Source organism: Argopecten irradians, chromosome 6, assembly GCF_041381155.1.
Source record: "Argopecten irradians isolate NY chromosome 6, Ai_NY, whole genome shotgun sequence".
Lineage (NCBI taxonomy): Eukaryota > Metazoa > Mollusca > Bivalvia > Pectinida > Pectinidae > Argopecten > Argopecten irradians.
Window position 1 is genome coordinate 1,455,755 of NC_091139.1, and position 26,364 is coordinate 1,482,118.

A 26,364-nucleotide genomic window follows, 5' to 3' on the forward strand; every position below is an offset into this window, starting at 1 on the left:
CCTTTCGTTTGCTCGTTATTGCTTTCTTCCTTTCGAGTATGCGTTCTTTCGTTCGCACATCAGTTTTATTTGAAGCTAAGAGAAAAAAATTCAATGCGATCGTCTATTCGATAACATTACTGATATTATTTCCTGGATGGAAATCCCGTGTTTTGTTTATAATTACTTTAAACAAAATGTGTGTACTAGAGATACACTGGAGTTATATTAGACATTATCTAGTTGATACAATGTATTATTTTCAAAAGTTTCGGGGAAAATCAACCTTTTTTGTAGGACTATTTTGTCGCGCAGGGAAGTTTTATTTCAACTCTATACTGTTTTTATTTCTTCGGTTTTCTTCTATCGTCGTTTTTTTTAAATTTCCACACGTTTAGACGCTGTCGGTGAAAAGTGTTGCAACAATAAATTAATAAATTACACAGCAATATGAATGGCGAACTAACGTGTGTTTTGGCTATGTAAAGTAATGCAAAGAGAGATTTATAAAAAAAATGATTCTTTGTGCAACCGGAGGTTCCTTTGTCACGGATCGCTTCTCATTTGAAAGTAGCAGATACTTCAAAGTGCGCCAATTTATTCGGAACACCTGGTTCCGGTACCTTTTGAAAATGTCTTCATAGAAATTTAAAGTCTATCTTAAAATATCTTTATCTATTGAACTTAACAAAAATTGAATGATGACCGTCGATGACATTTGCCACAGGATGATTCGATCAAAAGCAAATGCATATGACGAGTTGATTTATAATGTTGGCTTTATCATTTTAAAACTGCTCACTGATGAGGAACAATGACGAACACAAGGTCGTGTGTCAGGATGTCTGATTTACTGTCAGGCCAGTACCGCCGTGGCAATGAAATTCTGCCTCACCTACGGCATGTCACACCCTGGTTCCATACATCACGTGAGGCAAGGCCTTCAGATTCACCGGAAATATGAACAGAGCTTAATTGTTTATGGCAATCGCATGACTACCGGAAGCTTCCAGCATTCAAAGATTAGAACGAGTTCTTTTTTCAATATATGTAAATCATAGTAGAAAATCAAAATAGATGTAATATCACGTGAGCATGCGACCGATTCTTTTCTTATCGTTAAGTATTAAAAAGCTATATTGTATGTTTATTTGTCATGGGGCGTACATCAAACCTGGAAAGTTAAGTGTGCCGCATGTTTGTCAAATCTGATTGGACATGCGCACTCCTGCTAGTTTGATAAGAAAGCTTCAGGAGTGTACGACAAGAAATTTCAATTATATATCGGTGGAATATTACTATAAATCACATGGAGATGTAGACTTCAACCGTATCAGGCTAGCAGTCAGGAATCGAACTCGATACGAAAGCAGAGAAAGTAAATTAACCATAACTTATACAACATGTTTTCCATTTGTGTATTAATTTCTCAAAACGTTTCAAAACGATGATTGATTACCAATCCATACCCATTAGAGTTAAGACGTTTGTCATCGATTTCGCATGCTCGACGACTCGGATGTTAAACAACTTATTTAGTGATGGTTAAATCGACGAGAAATATGCTTATATGACTTAGGTCTTCAAAGATCAATATGGATGGTGCTGTAACAATGCCAAAAAATATGGAAACGAACTCTTGGTTTGTATAGGTCTACAAAAGTTTGTTTCCTTGAAGTTGAAATTGTTTCATATTACTGAGGATAGCTTTATAAAAATTATAAAACTATCACAAAGAAACTGATTATCTTTTCTTAATACCATTTTACATGGAAAGAAGACCGTGGTAACTGATTAGTCGAGATTAAGATATATTAAGATGTATTTATATGAAACTAAACAGAATTTAGTTCAAAATTTCGGCGATTTGTTATTACCCCAAACACAACAGCATACAAATCTAAAAGAGGTATCGAAACATTTTTGAATGGCGAAGATATATGGGCGGTTGTGTTCTAGGGTCAACGCAATAGTCAACTTCTACATCAAGAGTGTTTCTTAGAATGATAAATCAAATAAAATCTTTCTAAATATTATCCTAATAGAGAAAACCGTAACGAAAAACCGTGAATGATGCTGCTGGAAACATGGTGTAACTAACAACATACAGTTTCTTAATGTGGATTTCACTGTTAATATCATATCAACATTTCCATTCTAAAGCTGTTAAGCTTTTATAAAGAGTTAGTCATTCTTTAATATAAGTTTCCATCAAAAGAAGTTCATTTTGTTCTTTGAAATTAAACCCTTCAAACGAAATGTAAAACGTTCACATTAAGGTGAGTTTATCGACATACAATAATAAAATAACTATCCATCAATGAAGAGACTTCTTCCACGTCATCAGCACACTGCACCGCAGTGTCAAAAATCACCCAGGCAAAATTAATGAATAGCATTATGGTAGTACTTAAATCTCCTGACAAGTATACATTGTTGAAGAGCAAGTCACCGACAGTCTCTAGCAAGTTCTGACTAGTTTGAATCATATGATCAAAGCAATAAAATGAAGAGAACGCTGGATTGCAAATTTAAAATTATTTCGTTTACAAGCCATACTGATCACAGCTAAAAATTGATTGGGTTAATCTCAACTTGCGTGTACAATAAAACTGATATTATCAACAAATTTCAATCGACTCCAACAGAGTTGCATTTTTTCTTGTGTTTTCGTCGCTAACGAGAAAAAAAATAGCAAAAACACCAGCGATCAATATGCTGCTTATATATCAAAATACCCGAAGTACGCTACATTATCACCATCATGCAGAGGTTTTAGGAAGTATTACAAATTTGTGAGTGCGAAATTCCTTTGTGATGCGTCCTATAGCTGGCGGGTAGCAATTCCGAAAAACTGCTCCCGGTTTTTTTCAAACACGTATTGATTCACTAAGAATGAGGACACCAAACAAAATCATCAGTGCCATCAATCCATTAAACTTTACATGTCCGTAAATCATAAAATGTTATGTTTATAGTAAAAATAATAATTACATCAAGCTTAATCTAGCTTAATGGCTGGCCATATGTTTGTAACCAGACAAAACCACAAAAACCGTTAACTTACAGATATAGGCGAAATTGAAATTGACCTAAGCAACAAAATCAAGACAGACAAAAAGGGGATATCTATCTCAAATATAAAACCGCAGACGTAAGTCAAAATAAATATGGGCAAATGATAGCTGGTTAAATATACGTCAAATATTAATCATAACACAATAAAAACATATTAAATCAAACAACATAAACTACAGGCAATAAATAAACCACAAAAATATGTTGAAGTAAATATCTGGGTACCATAACAGCGCATGTGTAGATAAACAAACAACATTTAATAGTAAGGTAAATTGAAGCTCCAAAAATCTATACCAAAATGAAATAAACGTTCAATAGTATATCTGAATTACAGTTAGATTTATCAAAATGTCATTAGAAATTACAAACGTGAATTAGCCCAATGAAAGAAACGTTTACGTCGTTCGATTGTTGCCAACACAAACCTGCAAAATTGTGCTTTAAAAGATTGAAACTTCATAAACTTCATCAATTGTGACTGTTACCAAAACGTAATCCGGTTTACTCTGATTGCGCGAACTCTGTGACTTTCGTACATTAGTCTTAGAAATAGTTTTCTATTACAGTAAATTCATATGAACGCCTATAAAGAGTACAGTCCATGATTACAGAGATAGAAATAAAGAGCTCGATTAGAACACCCTAACATTTACTAGGAATTCTAGTTACAATATCATTACCAGCAATTGTTATTTTGTGACTATATTAGGACTGCATTTATCGTGTGTTACTTGTTGATTTGTAATAACCAGGCATTGGGATACACGTACTTATTCAATCTCAGACCCGGAGAAGTCTCCTGGCAACGATTGCCTTTGCCAACCTTTAATGGATCTTGATAGTCGCGATCCATTGTTTCAACTGATAACTCAACAACAGGTCTAATAATTGATGGCGGATCAACCTATCGTCTTATGTCAATATCCTTTGATTTTGTAATTGTAAAAAGTGCATACTGAGTGGTGGATATTACTACGTAATATATATAAACACTGAATTTAAGATTTGGCGGATTTTTCATACAAGCTTCTATATAGGAAAATAACAAATCATTTAACATGCATAAAAAATTTGGTTTACTGAAAGATATTAAAATCTCAAATGTTTTATAATGAAATTTCATTCAGAATCGTTTTTTTACAATTCCTTCAAAATGATTTTTATATTTACATTTTTAATAAAAATTCATGTTTGAAAATCGTTTGAAAATCATTGACGCTATATTGTAACTGTTAAGACTGTTAGTGAATTCCGTTAATAGATGTACAACACTATTGATTACAGAATTATGGCTTGCTTGCAGAACATGACATAGGTCAGTACAAAGTCAATACACATAGATAGATAAATTGTTTCCATGAATAAGTATTTAGCCCCTGTTTTGTTTATCCCAATATTTAAGACTCTATACAGAAACATAATGTATAGCACGTACTCAATTTTTGCAGTCGTGAACATGGAGAAACCAAGAAAACAATACCACCTTCATATATTATAGTTACAGAAATCTCTACACTTAGACTTTACTTCACTAATTATCAAGTAATACATCATACTGAACCCGCCTTCCCTGGTACCGTTCTATCCTGTAACATCGGTACAAAATGATTCAGTAGTATATCATACTGAACACGTTCGCCTTCCCTGGTAACGTTCTATCCTGTAACATCGGTACAAAATGATTCAGTAATACATCATACTGAACCCGTTCGCCTTCCCTGTTAACGTTCTATCCTGTAACATCGGTACAAAATTATTCAGTAGTGTATCATACTGGGCCAGTTCGCTTTTCCCGGTAACGTTCTATCCTGTAACATCGGTACAAAATGATTCAGTAATACATCATACTGAACCCGTTCGCCTTCCCTGTTAACGTTCTATCCTGTAACATCGGTACAAAATGATTCAGTAGTACATCATACTGAACACGTTCGCCTTCCCTGTTAACGTTCTATCCTGTAACATCGGTACAAAATGATTCAGTAATACATCATACTGAACCCGTTCGCCTTCCCTGTTAACGTTCTATCCTGTAACATCGGTACAAAATGATTCAGTAGTACATCATACTGAACACGTTCGCCTTCCCTGTTAACGTTCTATCCTGTAATATCGGTACAAAATGATTCAGTAGTATATCATACTGAACACGTTCGTCTTCCCTGTTAACGTTCTATCCTGTAACATCGGTACAAAATGATTCAGTAATACATCATACTGAACCCGTTCGCCTTCCCTGTTTACGTTCTATCCTGTAACATCGGTACAAAATGATTCAGTAATACATCATACTGAACACGTTCGTCTTCCCTGGTAACGTTCTATCCTGTAACATCGGTACAAAATGATTCAGTAGTATATCATACTGAACACGTTCGTCTTCCCTGGTAACGTTCTATCCTGTAACATCGGTACAAAATGATTCAGTTATACATCATACTGAACACGTTCGCCTTCCCTGTTAACGTTCTATCCTGTAACATCGGTACAAAATGATTCAGTAATACATCATACTGAACACGTTCGCCTTCCCTGGTAACGTTCTATCCTGTAACATCGGTACAAAATTATTCAGTAGTACATCATACTGAACACGTTCGCCTTCCCTGTTAACGTTCTATCCTGTAACATCGGTACAAAATGATTCCGTAATACATCATACCGAACCTGTTCGCCTTTCCTGGTAACGTTCTATCCTGTTATATTCGTACAAAATGATTCCGTAATATTCATATTGAACCCGTTTGCTTTCCCCGGTAACGTTCAACCATTGAAAATTTACCAGGTACGATGAATAGACGGTTAAACTCCATTTTATGTCCCAGTGTCGTATAACAGACCCCCTTCCTCATACTTAGATCAATACCATTTAGTGATTGCCTCGCTGACAGATGTCGTCTGTTAGCATATAGGTCTCTAATACATCAACCCAGAATGGAAACTGGGCTAAAAGTATTATTTATCAGTCCTAATTTAGTACGTCTGAATTTGTTCTTATTTTAGATACGTCCTGAAAGTTGGTATATAAGTCATTTGCAATAACATCCGTATTTGGTTTTACCAGAAAGGATTATTCGACGCGATAAATTCTTCTATTATAAGAACCATTGATAGTTTTTACTAAACGTATACATGTGAATTTGTTATAAGCCTAAGTTGTTCTTGTCCGTTATACAAGAACCGTCTATAGACGTATCAACATAACTTTTTTGAGTTATCGCCCTTTGTAAAGCGATAGTGGCGCCGGGAGTAAAGCAACTTCCGGTTTACATGGACAGAGCATTGCATGGTAGTAGATGTCAGCTGATCTTTTGCATAAAACACTTAAATTACGAAATTTTAGAGGTACATGAATGTTATGTTTGGATTTTCAACTGCTGTTTAAACCAAGTGAAAGAATATAGTTAACTGTCAAGTCATATTCACTAGAAAAACTACCGACTGTAAGTCCCCGGTAACGTGATAATGGCGGTATTACACTGGTTACATACACGTACCTTTCGCGTAGATACATTACTGTTGACGGTGATTTGACAGCTGTATTAAATGTACAGATATAACGTCTACATATCCTGTTTGTTTCTAAGCATCTGTGATTTAATTCTAACACTTAAAAGTAGCCGTTTTCAGTGAAATAGGTCAATAAATATTGTGTCTTCGACCATAGCACATGAAGGAGTTTGACGTCTCACGATTTGTATACATCCTACAGTATCGACATAAATATACCACTCTATAAATTATTATTAACAAAACTTATGTTTTTGAACTGAATAAAGTATTTAATGTCACCGTAACAACATTTTGTTAATTTGTGTTATGTACTTTAATTGTATGTATGTATGTAAATTAAAATAAACATTTCCCACTATCATAACCATATTGGAACAGACTACAAATATGAACCTGTAGACTGAATTTGTCTTCTAATAAACCATCTGAAAACATGCTTAATGTAAATAATTAAATGAATGTTGTTACTACATGTATGTACATCATAACATGTTCAAATGTAGATGTATACAACATTCAAAAGAGTATGTTTTTGTTTTTACAACAATTACATGTACATACAGGTATCAATCTAGCTCTGATTTAGAACCGTTTATGGTTAGTTCCCCTCAAGGATTGAATTTCCCTCTAAACTTTAAGAAAAATCCCATTTGAAGCTAAAACTGAACACTTTTTATGACAAAAATCCCCCTTTGTCTTATTTTTCATCACATTTTAAGCCTTTGGTTGTAAATGTCTTCATGTTTATTATACATCTGCTACATATATCTATGATGATGGAGCTTAAAAATCTGTTTACTGAATCCTTCAATAACATTCTAGGTGTTATAACACTTCAAAATGATTATTTCTACCAAAATGAGAATGGTCAAATATCCGATAATGCAGCTATTATAAACTTTTCCCAATTTTGAAAAGGACCATAGTTTTCCCCACAACCTAGATTTGATCCCTGGTATATATACAGGAGAAAATGTAGCGGCCAGACCGGGATTCGAACCCGGGACCCTCAGAACACTAGCCGAGTGCTCTACCAACTGAGCTATCTGGTCACCGATGATCGCCCCAGTCTAATCCCGCTACAAATATATAATGCATATTTGGTTATGATAATGTACATGTATGTTTACTTCTAAGACTTTGGTTTATACTAGTCCTAAGACAATGTCACAGCCAGCTGAAAGCAATAAAATCTTCAAACCAAGGGCTTGAACACTTATAAACTAACCTGAAAAATAATTAACCATTTCTGGAAGAAATGGGTGGGAAAATGTCACTGATTAGAAAAAGATCATAGGTTATGTCTGAAAGTGTACCTAAAAGAATCATTTTCTCATAAATTTCTATTGTATTTTCCATCTGTATTCCAAATCAAATAACAAACAATTATGTCTTCAAATTCTCATACAATCATCATTATTTATGATGTTACATAATACACATAGTGTAAATTTTTTTGGCAGTTTTCCTATGTGTCGCTGTCATGGCCATATCCCTTACTAAAGAGACAATGCAGTGAGGCTAGATACACAAGATTTCTGTCAGCTTGAAAAAATAATTGCAAATATCAAGATTTGAAGATAGTTTTCTTTTGGTTTGGGCAGTTTGCTAGCATCAGTATTTTCACAAGAAATTTACAATAAAAAATCTCCTAAGATGCATATCAATCACTAAAGAAGTTTGATTAACCTGAACCTGAGTGTATTGTACATGTATTTATATCCAACAAATAAAAATATATACAATATGTAACATGTGTATATAAGCCAGGTTTTCTTTCCAGTTTTTTATATATAGGATCTCCGATTCTGTGTTTTCTGAAGCTTGAAGGTACCATTCTGGCTAAAATGTGATTAATGTATAGATGGATTTCTAGCATAGTTACAATGTACTATGTTCTAAAAAGTAAAAAAAAACTTTATTATATGCATTTTTACATCAATAGCTGCAGTATCATGCATCATCAAAGTGTATTTGTAACACAGTATGGTTTGATGTATATGCATTTATCATTTGTATATAGTTATCATCAAATTATAAATAAATAATAATTTGCTTAATTGCCGACTATCTACTCTAATATATAACCACATAAAATGAAAGAGATAACGGTTTAACTTCTTCATGAAGGCGGTGGAATACAATTCACATAAACACACATAAGTACAAACATGTACATTCTTTCAGCTTCCTCTTCATTTAGACAGCAACACCTACCACTGATTACCTTTTGTTGTCATCAGCTTATCAACTTTTTAAGATTTACATGTAGGTCAATTCAAATTGGTTTTATTTGAAACTATGTGCACATAAGGATTCATACATGTATATCTAAATAAAGTGCTATGAAGTATGTGTAAAGAGTGCATGTGTATTTCATTTTGAATATAAATAATAATAATACATTTATCTACCTAAAGGGATCATGATATGGCATTAAATATTTCTGATTTGAATGAAAAGACTATCATCATTTACCAAGTCTTTCAGAAGAAAGCAAACATTTCAAAGTACAAGTCAAATAATCCATTTAAGATTTGTTTTCACATAAACAATTGTTTCAAACTATTCCAAGTAGCAGAAACATTGACAAAACAGTGATGGTAAGTTTTAACAGTTTTATTTCCAGATCCTAGGGTGCAGAAAAAAATCTATGTATACACAAGTGTCATCCTATTTAGACTTTTGGATTGAAGGGTGCTGTTTATAATGAGAAAAAAATCCTTAATCTACAGTATATTCTCTCTGTGTCCACTTCAAATACAGCAACTACACAGTATTCATTTGTTTGAATGATGACACTTACAAGATATGGACAAGTTGTATTAGGTTTTGAGTTAATATAATTCCAAGTGACATGAAAGAATCCTATATTATAATAGCCATTAATTGCCTATAATCAATGAAAGGTACATGTCCATTTCCACAGTGCGTTCTAAGTTGTCAGTTACTAATTTGGATCGAATTATGGTAATCCCTTACCCATTCAATTTCGTACCCAAACAAACTCGTACCCACATTTGGCGAACTCGCAACCAATCATGGCTAACCCGTACTCATGGAATTTGAAGAACTCGTACCCATCATAAAATAGATAGTTCATGTATTTGTGATTGATATATATAAGACTTAATATATTCGTGTTCGATCAGATACTACAAATAAGTGATAACAGCTCGTATATGTACATGTTCAAAAATATATGTTTACTCCTTGGTTTATTTGACTTCCTCCTTTGATAAAAAATGATGACCTATTTGCTTCATTGGATTTTTTGTTTACAAGAGTGTCAAACAAAATGGAAATCAGCTTTTATAATTATTGCATGTGGAGCATTTGTCGTGTAAAGTCACAACCGGCTCGGAATATATGTTTTAGAATTATATTTAACTTTTACAAAATTATTACAGATGTTAAACCTTGTAAAATATACCAACATGAAGTCCATGTGTATGTAAATGTAACAAGCTGATTAATTGTTTTGTAGTGTATTTGTGATCATGCACTTATGAATTACTTTTAAATGTAACCATCAACTTGCACTACATGTATAACAAAAACGAGTGACCATTGCACTGATCAATAAGCCAAAACAGTTTGCAGAGGGACATCATAATTTTCAAGTTGCTAGTGAAACCACAGAGTTCTTTTTTTTAACGTTGATTTTTTACAGTGATCAGTGGATATTATCACATGCTAATTTCACCATGTTTTAATACAGTCTCGAGAAAGATGGAAGACGTAGGATAGGACTCATAAAGTCGAATTGACCCTCCACTAAAACTTTTAATATCGGCCACGCCCACTTAAAAAATGAACGAAAAAGTGGGGAAACTATCCAATATTTACGAGAAAAAACACATACATATAAGAAAATATGCAGTCCAAACAGTATTACCAACAACACGTGTCACAAATCGGGGAAAATCGTTCCAAAGTTACTCAAAAATGCAGATAGTTGTAAGCTGTTTCTATATTGCGCAATGAAAACCGGAAGTGTCTTTACTCCGATCAAGGGGAGGATAACTCTAAAATTTCAAGATGGCGGATTGATGTTGATACGTCTATAAGCATAGGTGTTTGCTTTTGGCACAACTATTCCGACAAATACGCATCGCAATTGTCCCTATAGTTCATCTGTGTGTTTATGTATTTGTGAACATTCATAACCGTCCTGAATATGTAGTTTTATTTGTTCTTTTTTTTTGTCCTGCCAAAGGGGTAAATCGCATCGAAAATTCGAGAATATTCTGTCTACACTGTTAGAATTACTTCTTTGCCCTATATTTACTACTTCAAGTAATTCGTATCCTACAGACATCTGTTTATAAGGATCCAATGTTATCTGGATAACAACCGTTGATATTACTTCCTTTACCGATATATTCTTGGTATTAAAATCTATATAAATATTCCCTATGTTATCAAGATGAAATAAAATTTAACATTTTTTCGTTGTTTCAATTTGGTTTTGAGATTGGACTACGTGTTAACTCTTGAGTGATCCCAATCACAATTTGACAATTACCTAATAGGGCTGTAACTATGGTAACTTGTAAACAATGGTAAAATATTACGATGCGCTGCCCATATGTAATAAATACATTATCTGTGTAACATGGGCTACACTCATTTTATGTGAGCAACAACACGATAGCGTAAGAATTTACCATATTTAGTCATTCAGCGACATGTGATACGTGTCTACAAGGAAACTAACACGAGTATCGTCGGTTATGTCTGCGATCACATTGTTGTTGGAGAATAAAAACCCGATCATACATATAAACAATCATAAAAGCTGAAACATGTCCTTCAGGTTTATTTATCAAGCACAAATAACGTTATCGTCGAAGCCAAATGGATCTGGATGCTATAACTCAAGAAATCCTTCACTAATGTGTAGCCATGGAAATGACCATTACCTCGTGAAATAACCTTGAAGAGCGGGCTAGCGGCAATTATACCGCTTGCAATTTGTACTGTAAACGTATTCAAGGTGACATCTAGAGTAGATCAAATAACATTATTCTTCACACTTACTAAAGAATCAGTTTATATGATGTTCTCAATCTGAAGAGAAAACCGATGACACGTTGTCTTTTGCTATATATTTTAGAGATATCTAAAACAATTAATTGTTATGAATTTTGAAAGTGTTGAGTTGCTGTCAAGCTATATCACAGCTTATGTCTTGCCAATTTGACGGTGTATCATAAACTTAATTTTAGAACAAATTAGTTTTCTCATTAACCTATAAGCGCTTCTGATAAAAGCCTTGCTCAAATAATTAAATTGTTTGTCACGCTATATTTCATTGGTTAATTAATTGTGTCTATCAAGTCATATACTGAAATTAAAACACACCTTTTGATGAAGTAATAACTAAAAGATAAGGTCTCAACAAAATGACGTTTCGGTTTTTTGGTGATTTATTAAAGTAACCATTTGCTATCACCTTTCGTTAATTTCTTTATTTTTTTTCAAACTCGAAGTATATCCTTTTTCATAATACGATATGCAAAATATAGGACCACGACCACCACGTTAAGGACAAGTGTGTCCTACAAAGGACAACCACGTTAAGGACAAGTGTGTCCTACAAAGGACAACCACGTTAAGGACAAGTGTTTCCTACAGAGGACCACCACGTTAAGGACAAGTGTCCTACAGAGGACACCAAATTAAGGACAAGTATGTCATAGAGAGGACCACCACCACTACGTTAAGGACAAGTGTGTCCTACAGAGAACCACGACCACCATGTTATAGGACAAGTGTGTCCTACAGATGACCACCACCACTACGTTAAGGACAAGTGTGCCCTACTGAGGACCACCACGTTAAGGACAAGTGTGTCCTACAGAGGACCACTTCCACCACGTTATAGGACAAATGTGCCCTACTGAGGACCACCACGTTAAGGACAAGTGTGTCCTACAGAGGACCACTTCCACCACGTTATAGGACAAGTGTGCCCTACTGAGGACCACCACGTTAAGGACAAGTGTGTCCTACAGAGGACCACCAAGTTAAGAACAAATGTATCCTTTAGAGGACCACCACGTTAAGGACAAGTGTGTCTTACAGAGGAACAACAACACCACGTTAAGTACCAGAAAGAGATGTTCAAACTTGCGCTAATTTGTTATATTATTTATTAGTCCCTTCAGATACAATTTGTATTTTCAATGTGTCTGACTAACAGTCTCAAGGGATGTCCAATTTGACCAAGGACGTCGATTAATTCCCGTCATCATCATCATCATCATCATCATCGTCTTCATCATCATCTTCATCATTATCATCGTCTTGATCATCATCATCATCATCATCATCATCATCATCATCATCATCATCATCATCATCATTTATCGTAAAGACTCTCATTAAATCAGCATGCATGTAGTTATTTTATACGTTTCAACCTTTTTTGTTTATTGAAAGAAAATTACTAAAATAATCTAATGTATTCAATGATTTTGATATTAATGAATTGCCTTATTATATATGTAATATCGATTTTATACTGAAGCTTGAACAAATACGAAGTTAGATGGAATCGAATGAATATATCTTGTATGTGAGCATTAACCTGAACGTAACCCTGCAATTTTTATTAACAATATACCTAATCTTCGGATCTAGCTTAGGTAAAGAGCGAGAGTTCTAACAAACTTTACGCCTGGATCCTCTGATTTTACAGGACGAAATTCGTTGTTCGTGTTAACGTCCAATCCACAGCCAGTATCAGCGTTAACGTCCAATCAACAGCCAGTAACAGCGTTAACGTCCAATCAACAGCCACTATCAGCGTTAACGTCCAATCAACAGTCAGTATCAGCGTTAACGTCCAATCAACAGCCAGTAACAGCGTTAACGTCCAATCAACAGCCAGTAACAGCGTTAACGTCCAATCAACAGCCACTATCAGCGTTAACGTCCAATCAACAGTCAGTATCAGCGTTAACGTCCAATCAACAGCCACTATCAGCGTTAACGTCCAATCAACAGCCAGTAACAGCGTTAACGTCCAATCAACAGCCACTATCAGCGTTAACGTCCAATCAACAGTCAGTATCAGCGTTAACGTCCAATCAACAGTCAGTATCAGCGTTAACGTCCAATCAACAGCCAGTAACAGCGTTAACGTCCAATCAACAGGCAGTATCAGCGTTAACGTCCAATCAACAGCCAGTAACAGCGTTAACGTCCAATCAACAGCCAGTATCAGCGTTAACGTCCAATCAACAGCCAGTATTAATTAAGGACTTGTCAGGTTTAGGAGGTAGATGAAAGCCGGAGTATCCGCAGAAACAAAAAACAAAAAAATTCTACTGTTCCACATTTGATTCGAACTCACGACTCAAAGATTGAGGACTTATGAAGAAATGTTGAGTCATCCTAACTAGTTGGCCACTGGGACCGCTAACGGCAAAGAATAAAAGGCATCATCCCGAACGAAAATGTATGGTGGATTCATGACAAAAACTAGCTCGAATCAGCACACGTTCACGTATTGCAATTCTAAAATAAAAATCCCCGTATGGCGGCGCTGCTTGCCTTTAAATAAGGGGTTGCGAGGTGGCACTTGATAATGCTCGTCTCACAGCCTAACATTATACTTGGTCACCATAGTGATTCGTCTATACAATCCAACCAATCTGATAGATTGGCGGTAATTGTAACCTGCGCACTGCATAAGCCCAACACAGAAATATAGGGGAGCATTTTAATACAAGAAGCTCACCATAAATACATGGGAAAGTACTCCCAGATAAAAGGTTATGTACCATTACCTTAACTACCATTTCAATTTGGAGTGGAGAAAACAAAATCATTTCTTTATATGACGAGCCTGCTTTAATTATTATCATTACATTTTACAAGTTTAGCTGTTTCATTCCCCGCGGATGTTTGTGAATGCTAAATTTTGATTAGAATGCATTTCAGAGGAGTATTGCATTAAAATATTCTCATAAAAAACAAAAATATTTTAAAACAAATTAATAACAATGCGGACCAAGATTGGAAAAGACAATTATCATCGATTACAACGGGCAGTGCCATACCAAACAACAGTGTAATCTAAATTCATGGTAACACTGGTGTTGCTATCGCCGAGAACAAACAAGAAATCAAATCAGCGTCATAACGAGCGCGAAACCTAAACAATGAATAATGATATCATGTCATAGCCACTACAGAGAGTGACTCGAGGGTTTAAAGACGCCATGACAGATTTATTCGCAAGCTTTAGAATTCCTGCAATTGGGTACATTGTAAGATTTTTTCCTTATGTTCGTAATCACCCCAGCTCAACTCTAGCTGATTTTAAATCTTTACATATCACAAAACGATCTAGTCTTCCCTTTGTAGGTGTCACAATATGGACAAATACTATTTTATTTTTTTCTGGGATCTTTTCTTGGGTAGCTATGCTTTAACCGAGCTGAGTGAAAACAGAGGCCTTGGTATACATTCAAACAATTTAATAAATACAAAACATATGTAAGACTACAACATAGGTGTGTGGGGCACCGATACACTTACGATGTTTATCATATTGGCTTATCAGTTCGTTTGTCCGTGCACCGTCACAGTTCACGGTTCAGCGCGTCCCACGTCAAATGTCACATCTCGAACACTTCGCAGAATTCTACCGTGGACACCGATACCATCATCACAGGCACACCACGACACGAAGCAGTCACTTTTTACACACGTGTGGAGACTTCCAGTTCGAACGATGACCGAGCACACTCAGATGTCCACTGCTCCATCACATTACCCCGCGTCCTTCGATTCTCTGCTTCCCGCGTCGCGCACCAGCCCACTATACTCTTTCTGGTTTCCTTTCAGTTATTCCACAAAGGGCGGTAACTCTCCCCTACTATACTTTATAGGGAGCACTACACAAAGTTCTTGTTACACTTACGATGTTTATCATATTGGCTTATCAGTTCGTTTGTCCGTGCACCGTCACAGTTCACGGTTCAGCGCGTCCCACTTCAAATGTCACATCTCGTAGTAACCCGCTAACCCTAAGAATGATCTAACGTGCTTCTTAGTGCGTGGTCGTTCAGCGTCCTTGACCTTTTCCAGTTTGCCAGTCTCCATAGCAACGCTCCCTTTACCAACCGTATGTCCGACAAATCCTATGGATTTGAATCCGATCATGCACTTTTACGGTCAAATAGTTAATCCCGCGTCCCTTATGCGAACGAATAAGTCTCGGAAAGTATCCATGTGTTCGTTCCATGTTTGTGTATGTCCTAGAATATCATCGACATAATGATCAATGTTCTTGCTTCCATTCAACATTTTACGCATCATCCGGTTAAATGTTGCACCAGAGTTTTCTAACCCGAATGGTAGCTTACGGAACTGATAACGTCCTTCATCAATTATAAATGCTGTCATATGTCGCGAAGATTCCTCGACAGGAATCTGCCAATATCCTTTCGCGAGATCCAGTTTCGAAAAGAAAACATCTTTGTGGAGTCCTGTAAGAATGTTCTCTATATCACACGTGGGTTCTGGGTCAAATCTCGTTATCGCGTTTAGGCGACGGTAGTCAACACATACACGATTTGTGTTGTCTTTTTCTTTACCATGACAATGGGTGCACTATAGGAGGAAGTTGATTGCTCTACAATCCCCATGTCTATCATTTTCTTGACCTCCTTCCTTTTTCGCGTATGGGATAGGATACGGTTTTACGCGAATAGGGCAGTCGGTAGTTGTTTTTATGCAATGTTCTTGTAAATGAGTCGTTCCTGGAGTGTCCGTAAAGATATCCTTAAACGCTCTCAATAACCTGGTGATACCCTGGTCCTTCGTTAACTCCTCGCTAACAACCACGTCCCTATATGTCTCGACTCCTGTAATATTTCCGAGCTCAAGTAGGTGTTCATCGTCTACAGCTCCGATGTCCTCTGGGTGATCATCTGCCTCGATGATTGCTATCCCAGCATTCTGTTGTGAAGGTCGGTTTGCGTGTCCCTCATCTCGCTCTCGCTCAATGTATCGCTTTAACATGTTAATGTGGTAGACCTTTTCCTTTCCGTCAACGTTCACTTTGTAGTCCATTTTGTTAACTACTTCCACTACATCATATGGACCTTTCCATTGTAGTAACAACTTGTTGTGATCCGTCGGTAACAACACGAGAACTTTATGGCCGACTTTGAGATATCGTTTCCTCGCCTTTTTGTCGTAATGTTGCTTATAGGTCTCCTGCGCGGAGCTTAGGATTTCCCTTGAGATTTTACATGTTTCCTCTAGCTTATTCCTGAGATCAAGCACATGTTGGTATGTTGTTTTCACCTCTGAGGTTCCATCCAACTCTTTGTCCATATTTCCTTTAGAGCTTGCATTGGTCCTCTCACTGTCCTTCCATACAATAACTCAAAAGGCGCAAATCCTGTGCTGGCCTGTGGAACTTCTCTATGAGCAAACAGTACTGCTGGTAAGTATCTATCCCAGTCTTTGGGTCTTTCCTGGCACATTTTCTTCAGCATGCTTTTGAGTACGCCATTCATGCGCTCGCACCAACCGTTGCACTTTGGATTATACGGTGTCGTAAACAGTTGTTTCACAGATACTAGCCTACACACTTCCTCTAAAAGTTCCGATGTAAACTGTGATCCTCTATCACTTAAAATCTCCTTCGGAAATCCAACACGACAGAAAATTCCGAGCAGAGCTTCAGCAATCCTCTCAGTTTCAATCCTAGGAAGCGCTACTGCCTCGGGGTATCTGGTCGCGTAATCGACTACAGTCAATATATACCGGTTCTTGTCCTCCGAGATAGGATGTATCGGTCCTATAAGGTCCACAGCCACTCTCTGAAATGGTTCCTCTATAAGGGGCATCTCCCCTAGTGGTACCTTAGTAATGCTCCTTCCTTCTCGGCATGGTCTTTTGGCAAATGTCACATGACTGACAATATCGTGTAACGTCTCCTGTAATCCCCGGTCAATGAGAACTTGTCGAGATCCGATCTATGGTTTTTTGAATTCCCAGATGGCCTCCTACTATAGACTCATGAGCTAGAGCCATGACTTGTTTTCTGTATTGCTCCGGTACAGCGATTTGCCTCACCTCCTCTGACATATCTCCTCTCCTTTGTGTATATACACGGTACAGGACTTCTCCTTTAACTTCCATCCTGTATTTCTTTGTAGAATCCTCACTGCTAGGAGCCTTTTTCCTTGCGAGTTTTCACCATTTATCAAGTGAACTATCACTATTCTGTGCCTCGATTAGACCGTCGAGTCCAACTCCGTCTACTTTATATACTTGAACCACCAACGGCTTAATTGGTTGATTCTGTTTCTTCGCTTGTGCCCTTGTCATAACAGTTGACACTTGTGTCCTCTCACTAAGCGGTTTCCAGTCCTCCTTAGCTGTTAGACTTGCACCATATATGTTTCCAATGACAAGGTCATATATAGGGTTCTTCATGCACATAGCCTCAATCTCTCCAGTGAAGTATGGGGAATCCACCATAACCATAGCAATCTTGAACCGTCGCACCGTTCCATCTATCAACACACATGGGAGTTCCTTTGAGGTAAGCTGGTAAGGCTGGACTAAGTCTTCTCTAACAGCAGCTGTACTACATCCAGTGTCTCTCAAGACTTGAACCTCGTGTTCTCCCAAGTATCCTACTTGAACAGGCATACCGCTGTCATCGACAGGAAGTAAACGTCCCAGCGTCTTCGAAACCTTCTGTTCTTGTTTGTCTGTACAGTCGTCCCATACATCACTGACCTCTTTAACTGCATTCTCAATTCCCTTTAAGTCAATATCCATCTTGTTCTTCACAATATTTCGTTCCATAGTTTTACATAATGCTACTTTCTTATCACCACCGTTACGCTTCTGTTTCACACTATCCACTGCGCCAATTTTCCCGTCTGGCAAATGGTCTCTTGCAAAGTGGCCTTCTCCGTTACAAATGAAACAGCGTCTGGTAGACTTCATACCATAACTAGCCTTTGTACTGTCATCAGCGTGTTTTTGGTTGTCTTGGTAATGACCTTTGGCATGGTTTTGTCTACTTTTGTTGTCATGTGGGGTCTTAATGTTCTTAGTAATGCCTCCACCATATGCTTCCATGTATTGTTCAGCCAAGTGTGTCATTTCCTCTACATCCTTTGAAAGGCGTTCCCTCAGAAACACAGCCATTTCTGCAGAACATGTCTGAATGAACTGTTCCCTAACTAACAAGTCCTTCAAACCTTCATAAGATTCCTTAATTTCTGCCATGTCTGTCCATCTCTCCAAGTACCTGTTTAGTCGAGAAATAAATTGGAAAGCTGTCTCTCCCTTCTCTGGTTTTCTCGTTCTGAACTTAAGCCGAAATCCCTCCTCTGTTAGTTCATAACGCCTTAGTAATGCCTTTTTTAAATCTCCATACTTATCGATAAGTGTGGGCGGCATACTAGAATACACCTGTAAACATTTCCCTGTCAGTAAAGGACTGAGGCTTATAGCCCAGTTGTCTTCGGACCAACCCTGTGATTTAGCAAACTTCTCAAACCTTTGTAAGAATGCATTTATATCATCCTTCTGCTCATCAAATTTGGGTAATCTAGGCTTCAGTGACTTAGACCTGGAGTCCTCAGTGTTAGTTCTGGCAAGCTCACTACGCACTTCCTCCGCTTTAAGTTTCGCCATCTCAACATCCGCCTGTATCTTGAGTCTCTCCATCTCAAATTGTCGAGCCGACTCTGCCTCCTGGCGTGCAGCCTCATCTTTTGCCTCAGATCTTGCACGAGCTCTCTCTTCCCTTGCCAAGAATTCTTGCTCCTTTGTCGCCACAAAACTTTGCAACTGCTCACCTTTCAACCCTAACCTTTCCCCATATGATAGCCATTTCTCATAATCCATGATTTTATTTCCAGTTGCTCACGCCGCATAAAATTGGACAATAATCAAAGTACTGAAAGTACTGAAACACAAAGGCCACCTGATCAAGTTGGTTCTAATAGCAATACCATTACCATTTTTATGAAAGGAGTAAATTGACCAATTACAATTTTTTCATGAATGTATGTACTTTTCCGAGACTAGCACGAAATTATTGGATTCTAGATAGAGACAAATTTTGTACATATGCTAATAGTTATTGAGAAAGAGAGAAAAATCATTTAAGTAGGTATAACAAATTGAAGATAAGAAATGAATGGATAGTTTCTATAAAACGACAAAGTCCAATAACAACTATTATTGCAAAGGGCAATAACTCCGTAAGTTACAGTCAAATCAAGCTAATTTTCGAACTCGTCCGAGATCTTTCTAATGTTAGTCTCCTTTAAAGTTTCATTAAGATCGGTGCAGATTTACTCAATTCAAAGTGTTCACTATGTTCATTAATTTTTATTGCAAAGGGCAATAACTCTGTATGTTAATTTCAAATCACGCTGATTTTCGAACTTATCAAAGATCTCTCCAATGTTGGTCTGTTACTCAAGTTATCATGTTCACAAGATCCAAAAATAATTATTAGTGCAAAGGGCAATAACTCCGTAACTTAAATTCGAATCAAGCTAATTTTCACACTTATATGAGATCTTTCCATTGTTAGTCTACACACAACGTTTCATTACACTTGGTGCATATTTACTCAAGTTATAGTGTTCACAATGTTCATAAATTATAATTGCAAAGGGCAATAACGTCGTAAATTACAGTCGAATCAAGCTGATTTTCATACTCATCCAAGGATTTCTCCGATGTTATTTAACGCATAAAGTTTCATTAAGCTCCGTGCATACTTACTCAAGTTATCGTATAAACAAAGTCCAGTAATAATTATTAGTGCAAAGTGTCAAATGACCTAAAAATGTAAAATGTATGCTGCAAGAGTAATTACGGCAGTTTAAGTGGAGTTGAAGTGGATCAACTAAGGGAATTTTAAACATTTAAAATATCTAAATTATTTACCAGTGGATTTTGAAGTGGTTCTGCTAAGGGGGTTTGCAGTGGTCAAGTAAGGAGGTTATCCGTTGGTTTCTATAAGGGGGTTTGAAGTGGCCTCACTAAGGGGGTTTGCAGTGGTCCAGCTAAGGGGATTTGAAGCGGTCACACGAAGGGAATTTTAAACGTCTACAATATGTAAATGAGGACACCAGTGGATTTGAAGTTGTATCCTTAGGGGGATTTGAAGGGGTCTAACTTAGGGGATTTAAAGCGTGTAAAAATCAAGTGGTGCTTAACAAGAGTTATTTCATTATAATCATCTGTGGTAACTTCTAGCTTAAAAGAAATAAAAAAAAACCTGCTGTAACAGCTGTTGTTTGAATATCTAAGCAAACCTGGAGTCTAGGGGTTTATTTCTAAAAAAGTAACAAAAGTGACAACTTAATAATAGTGTATTGTATTTCATATAATTTCTTATGTCTTAAAAATACATTCATAAATAAAATATTGAATGGTAGTACACATAAAAATTAGAAATAAATACCATAATTACAGGACAACATGCATGTCAATCTACATATAATTCCCTTAATGTTCAATTCAAAAAATATATTTTGTAATATAACAGCACAGTCATTACTTTATAGTATAGATATTGACTAATAATATTCTATATTTGCATATTATAGAGTTATCTGCCCTAGCGGGTCGGTATTGATTGTAATGTCATGTGTTTGCAGGCATAATATCATACTTTTAAGAGAAATCTACCAGAATTTCGTACACAAAATAATGATATCACAGTGGATATACCTACCCGCCAGGGAGGCAATTCTGTGATATGCAAAGATGGAATAGGTTTTATATGAGGAGACACAATCATATTTTATAATTGATGAGTTTAGTCAAAATCGATGAGTTTTCATTTTCTTCAATTGGTTTCTTTCTTCATTGTTAAGATTAACTTTGAAATAATTCAGATGTTGTTTTTAGTGTCTTTTTGTGTCAGCATATGTCAATCTCTTTTTGTCATAGCGGTCTACTTCAGTGTCTGAAATACATGTAATAAAAAAGAAAACATTAATAGTTTTTGCATGTGTGAAGAATGATATATTTTTATATACCATTACAAGATGTATTCATCACTATTTGATTTTTTTCATTGAAATTTCTTATTAACAATCCTTATAATATTTTCATATTCAAAGGACTGTAAATTCATCTCAAATATGATCCTCGCCATTCCTCTGACAAAAGGGGTGTAGGGAGGCAGTATAGGAAAGGTATTTACTTTTTATGCATTTACGGACCTTCCAGGTCAAGGAGGTGGAAGAGAGGTGAAGGAAAGTCAAGAGTATTCAGAAAAAAACATCAACCTACTATTAGTACATGTAGGCAACTGCCCAATGCAGGTTTTGAACTTGTAACACAGGTGGCTGTAATTTGATGACTCAATGTATATAGCCATAAGGCCACTGCTTCCCAAGGAGGGGTTTAATTCAATTACAAAAGGGAAGGCCTTATAGCTATAATATACCGACCATTTTTTTATTAATTAAAAACATCTTCATAACAGCTAAGTATATACCCAGTATAAATTAAGGATTTGGATCACATCCAGACTACACATTTGTACCCGCAGTGAGGTCGGCATTGATGACATGTACAGTCTCCATTATTCTAGGCCGACGATACAGATTTCATTTCTTGTACATTTCTTCAAAACAATAAAACATACATTTAGTAAGCTCTTAATTGCTTCGAGAATAAAACCTTTAGGAATATTATGATCAATGACTAGAAGATTACAAAAAAAAATATTTAGATTCTAAATACAAGGCAAATTAAATTTAAACAGCAAATCTCTGAACTTGAAATTGCACAGAATAAATTCCAGATAAAAGATATCAAATGTCACTCGATAAAAAGTTATTTTTTTCAAACAAAATTTTAAAAACATTTTTGTCATCATATACATATATCATGACTTTTTGTAATTTTCACATGGATCAATTGAGAATCACACTACAATCATATCTGTTTGAATGACATCATAATAGAGGACATGCATATGTAGCTCTGTGATATTCATGATTGATCACCCAAATCTGGATGAATACACTGGAGAACATAGACTTCATGAGGACAGCAGAATAGTTCTTCAGATGTTTACAGTGTGGAAGTTTTGATATATTTGTATGTTGACCATGGCCATGGTAAAGTGTGAGTGTATGAGAAAATGATATTGTAGAATGTTAGTTATTATATAATGTATTGTCGTGCATGTGTACGTGGCTACCGTATCTATATATAAATTCTACTTTCACTTTCATCTATATCCTGTGTTTCTATTGTTCTTCCTAAACTGTACTCTCATTGGACCGGTTAGCTGTAAAGGCACAGTTTTACTTCTATTTCCTCAGTCTGGAGAAGCTCCTCGGGCTGGTCAGACTCATTCCTCTTCTCTTTCCTTTTATCCTACTGTCTATGTGTAGAACGTGTGTGTGTTTGTTCTCGTTAGTAGCTATGAATTAGCTGACCGTTGAGATGGTGTGATGTCCCTGTGTCCTGTGACTTACCTGTAATGTGTCCTTGGTGTGTGCGTACGTTGTACAGGCGAAGCCGCTGGCTGACCTGCCGTGTGTGAGCACTGTACATGTGAACCTTGTTATATTTGTTAATAAACTCTTTAACTGTATTAAATGTGTTGTTTCTTTGTCAATACGGAACCCCAAACAGAACCTGGGTATATGAGGCGGACGTAGGTTCAGTCCTACTACAAAATGGTGCTGTGATACGAGTTTGGGTAATCCGTGTTGCAAATTACATGTATGTGTTGATGTTTTTGTTTTCGTTTGCTGTTTTGTGTCTTGGGTTTAATCTTTCTGTATTTATAATCTGATATACTGTGAGTATTTTGGTCAATATGAGTTCTAATATGGAACGACGGACGTTGGGCAGAATCTTTATTGGTGATATACCCACGACTAAACAGTCAGACAGACTTTTAGATAATATTTCTGCCTTAGATAGGAATAATTCAGTACATAGAGAGACTACAGAACGTGTGTCAGTTTGTAATGGGGTGGGACGAGGTAGACATTTGTTTAACTTTCCCATTTCGTCCACTGTCGGTAGTAAAGGTCAAAGGTCATACGAGGTGCCGAACGAGTATAGTGTTAGCGATGTCAAAGGTGATCACGTGTTTTCATCTGTTGGTTCGCCAGATCGTGAGGTTTTATATCAAGCTAATGTCGGACCTTCAGTGGATAGTATTCCTGTTTCTTGTACTAGTGGTCTTAATTCTCAGTATCGTGGGGTAGAAAATACAGAAGTTTTACGGTTGAGAAAGGGACAGAATTTAGATTATCGATATAGTGTGCCTCATTGTCCAACACAGTCACTATCTGTCAGTACTACAGGGTTTACACCCATGTATTCAAATTCTATGGGAATGTCTAGTACAAATGTTAAAAATTCAGTGTCAACAATATCTTCAGGTTTTAGTAGTTTGTCCAGTTCTGTTGTTAGACCACAATCTAGTAAATGTTTCGGTTCTGTAAAAAGGAAGGAAAGGGTCCTCAAAATTTCGATGGAACAACTAGTTTTCAGGATTTCTTAGTACATTTTGAGCTTATTTCAAATTGGAATAAGTGGACAGATTTAGAGAAGGCTCAACAATTAGTAATGTGTTAACGGGGATCAGCACAAAGGCTTCTATCAGAGTTAAAACCCCCAGAGATGGCTAGTTTTGAAACTGTCAAAATTAAATTATCAAATAGGTTTGATCCGCCAGGTAGAGAAGTTGCTAACAAGACAGAATTCAGAAATCGTCACAGGGAGGAAGGGGAGAGTTTGGTTGCCTACGGAGAAGCTTTAAGATCAGCTGCCCGTAAGGCCTACCCAAACAAACATGTAGACTTTTTAGAAGGTGGTATGGTCGATCAATTTATAGAGGGGTTAAACAGTTACGAACTCGGTAGGCACGTACATTTTTGTCATGCTAAAACGTTAGATGAGGCAGTTACTGCTGCTGTGGAATTCGAATCTTTTAGTCCAAGATGTATAGGTCAGGCTCCAACATTTAAAAAGCCGCGAAATTCGAAACCGGAAGTTTCAAGTTTTGTCCAGGCTATTTCTAACGACTCTATCAGAACCGTAGGAGGTGGATCAGAGTCAGATTTAGCTTTGCTAATTTTAGAAGAGTTTCAGAGGTTGAACAGGAAATTGAACTCTATAAATAGGAATCATAAAACTAGGAATGGTAAAAGAGTTTCTCAACGACAGTGTTATATATGTGGTGAGTTTGGACATTTGTCGTATGAGTGTTCAGGTAAACAGGAAGCTAAAACTTTGTAGAAAACGGCCAAGGACATTATATCAAGTTGTTGTCAGTGTTGGCAGTTTAGTTCCTTTTAAGAATGAAAGGTCGTTTGTTTGCTGGTCATGGAGTTTATTTGTTGGGTACTGGTTTTCTTAGTGAACTCAAGATTGTCGTTTTATTTAGTAATGAACTATAAAACAAAGTTTATTTATTGACAGAAGGTGTATGTCTGAGTTAAAAAGCTGGGATGTTAAGCTAATAACAGCGTCTGGTAGTAAGTTAGTAGTGGTGTTTTGCAAAGCGGATTTCGTTTTAAAGTTGGGTGACCGTAGTTTCGTGTGTGAAACTATTGTGGTGATACTTCAGAGACTCAAACTCGGTACATTTGGTATCGATTTTCTCTAGTGGTGTGAGAGAAATAAATTTTGGTGATTTTGTGAAGAGTCTGAAGTTGGGAAACCACTGGGTATTACTTAATACGGATCCTGCTAGCTATACGGAAAATTGATATAGGGTTTTACTATCCAGATTATTGTTTGTAGAAGATGTTGTTAGAAATGGTGTACCTATTGAATGTAACAAACTTGTGACCAGTCATGATACGTGTATATGAAGCAAAGCGAAGGCAGTAGGAACTGTATTTTGATTTATAAATGTTCCTAAGACATTGTGCTTTTATTGAAACTGTTTTGGTGATAGTTTATGATTAAGTGATGTATAGAAACAATTTTATGTAAAGGTGTGTACATGTATTTTATTTCAGACGTCAGGTGATGTCGAGATTGAGATTAATTATAGTCCTCAGATAAAAAGAAGGCGTAAACATCAAACCCTGGCTTATCTGATATCAGACATGTGCAGAAAATGGGATATTTGAACACATATATACATTGTCAAGGTTATAGTGTATGTCTTTGTTTTGTGTTTGTCCCTTATCGGTGTATCACGATATTTCAATTTTTATTTTACAGCTTTCGTGAATTTGGAAAAGTTTCGACTTTATTTAAAGGAAGAGAAGAGGGTATAATGTAATCAATATTCATTATATAAATTTTAGAACACGAGAAGCTGTAATGCTGTGGTGTCTATGTGTGTTCTGTAAAGAAGGCTGTCGCCTGGATCAGAGCATGTTAGTTGCAAATGTTATGGTTATAAATGTATGCGTAATTTTTGTTTTGTGAAGCCCTATTACTTGTGTTGATTTTGGATGTAAATTGTTCAATAGAATCTGTGTCTTTGAAATTGTGTAGATGAACACAATTTTTTCGTTTTGAATTGAAATTTGTTTATTTAAATTGAAATTTGTTTATTTGAATTGTGACTTATGAATTTTGAATAAGTTCGTTAGTGTAAGAAAAATACTAATGAAAATTAGGATTTTTCTTAAAAAGAAAGGGAAGTGTGTGGAAGTTTTGATATATTTGTATGTTGACCATGGCCATGGTAAAGTGTGAGTGTATGAGAAAATGATATTGTAGAATGTTAGTTATTATATAATGTATTGTCGTGCATGTGTACGTGGCTACCGTATCTAT

The 26,364-nt window shown here is 36.3% G+C and overlaps 1 non-coding gene across 1 annotated transcript; it reads right to left on the reverse strand.

The window, feature by feature from the left end:
- Positions 1-7,552: 7,552 nt before the first annotated feature.
- On the reverse strand, positions 7,553-7,625 carry Trnat-agu (transfer RNA threonine (anticodon AGU)). The gene has a single exon. It is a non-coding gene; the product is annotated as a tRNA-Thr (tRNA).
- Between the last annotated feature and the right edge of the window lie 18,739 nt (positions 7,626-26,364).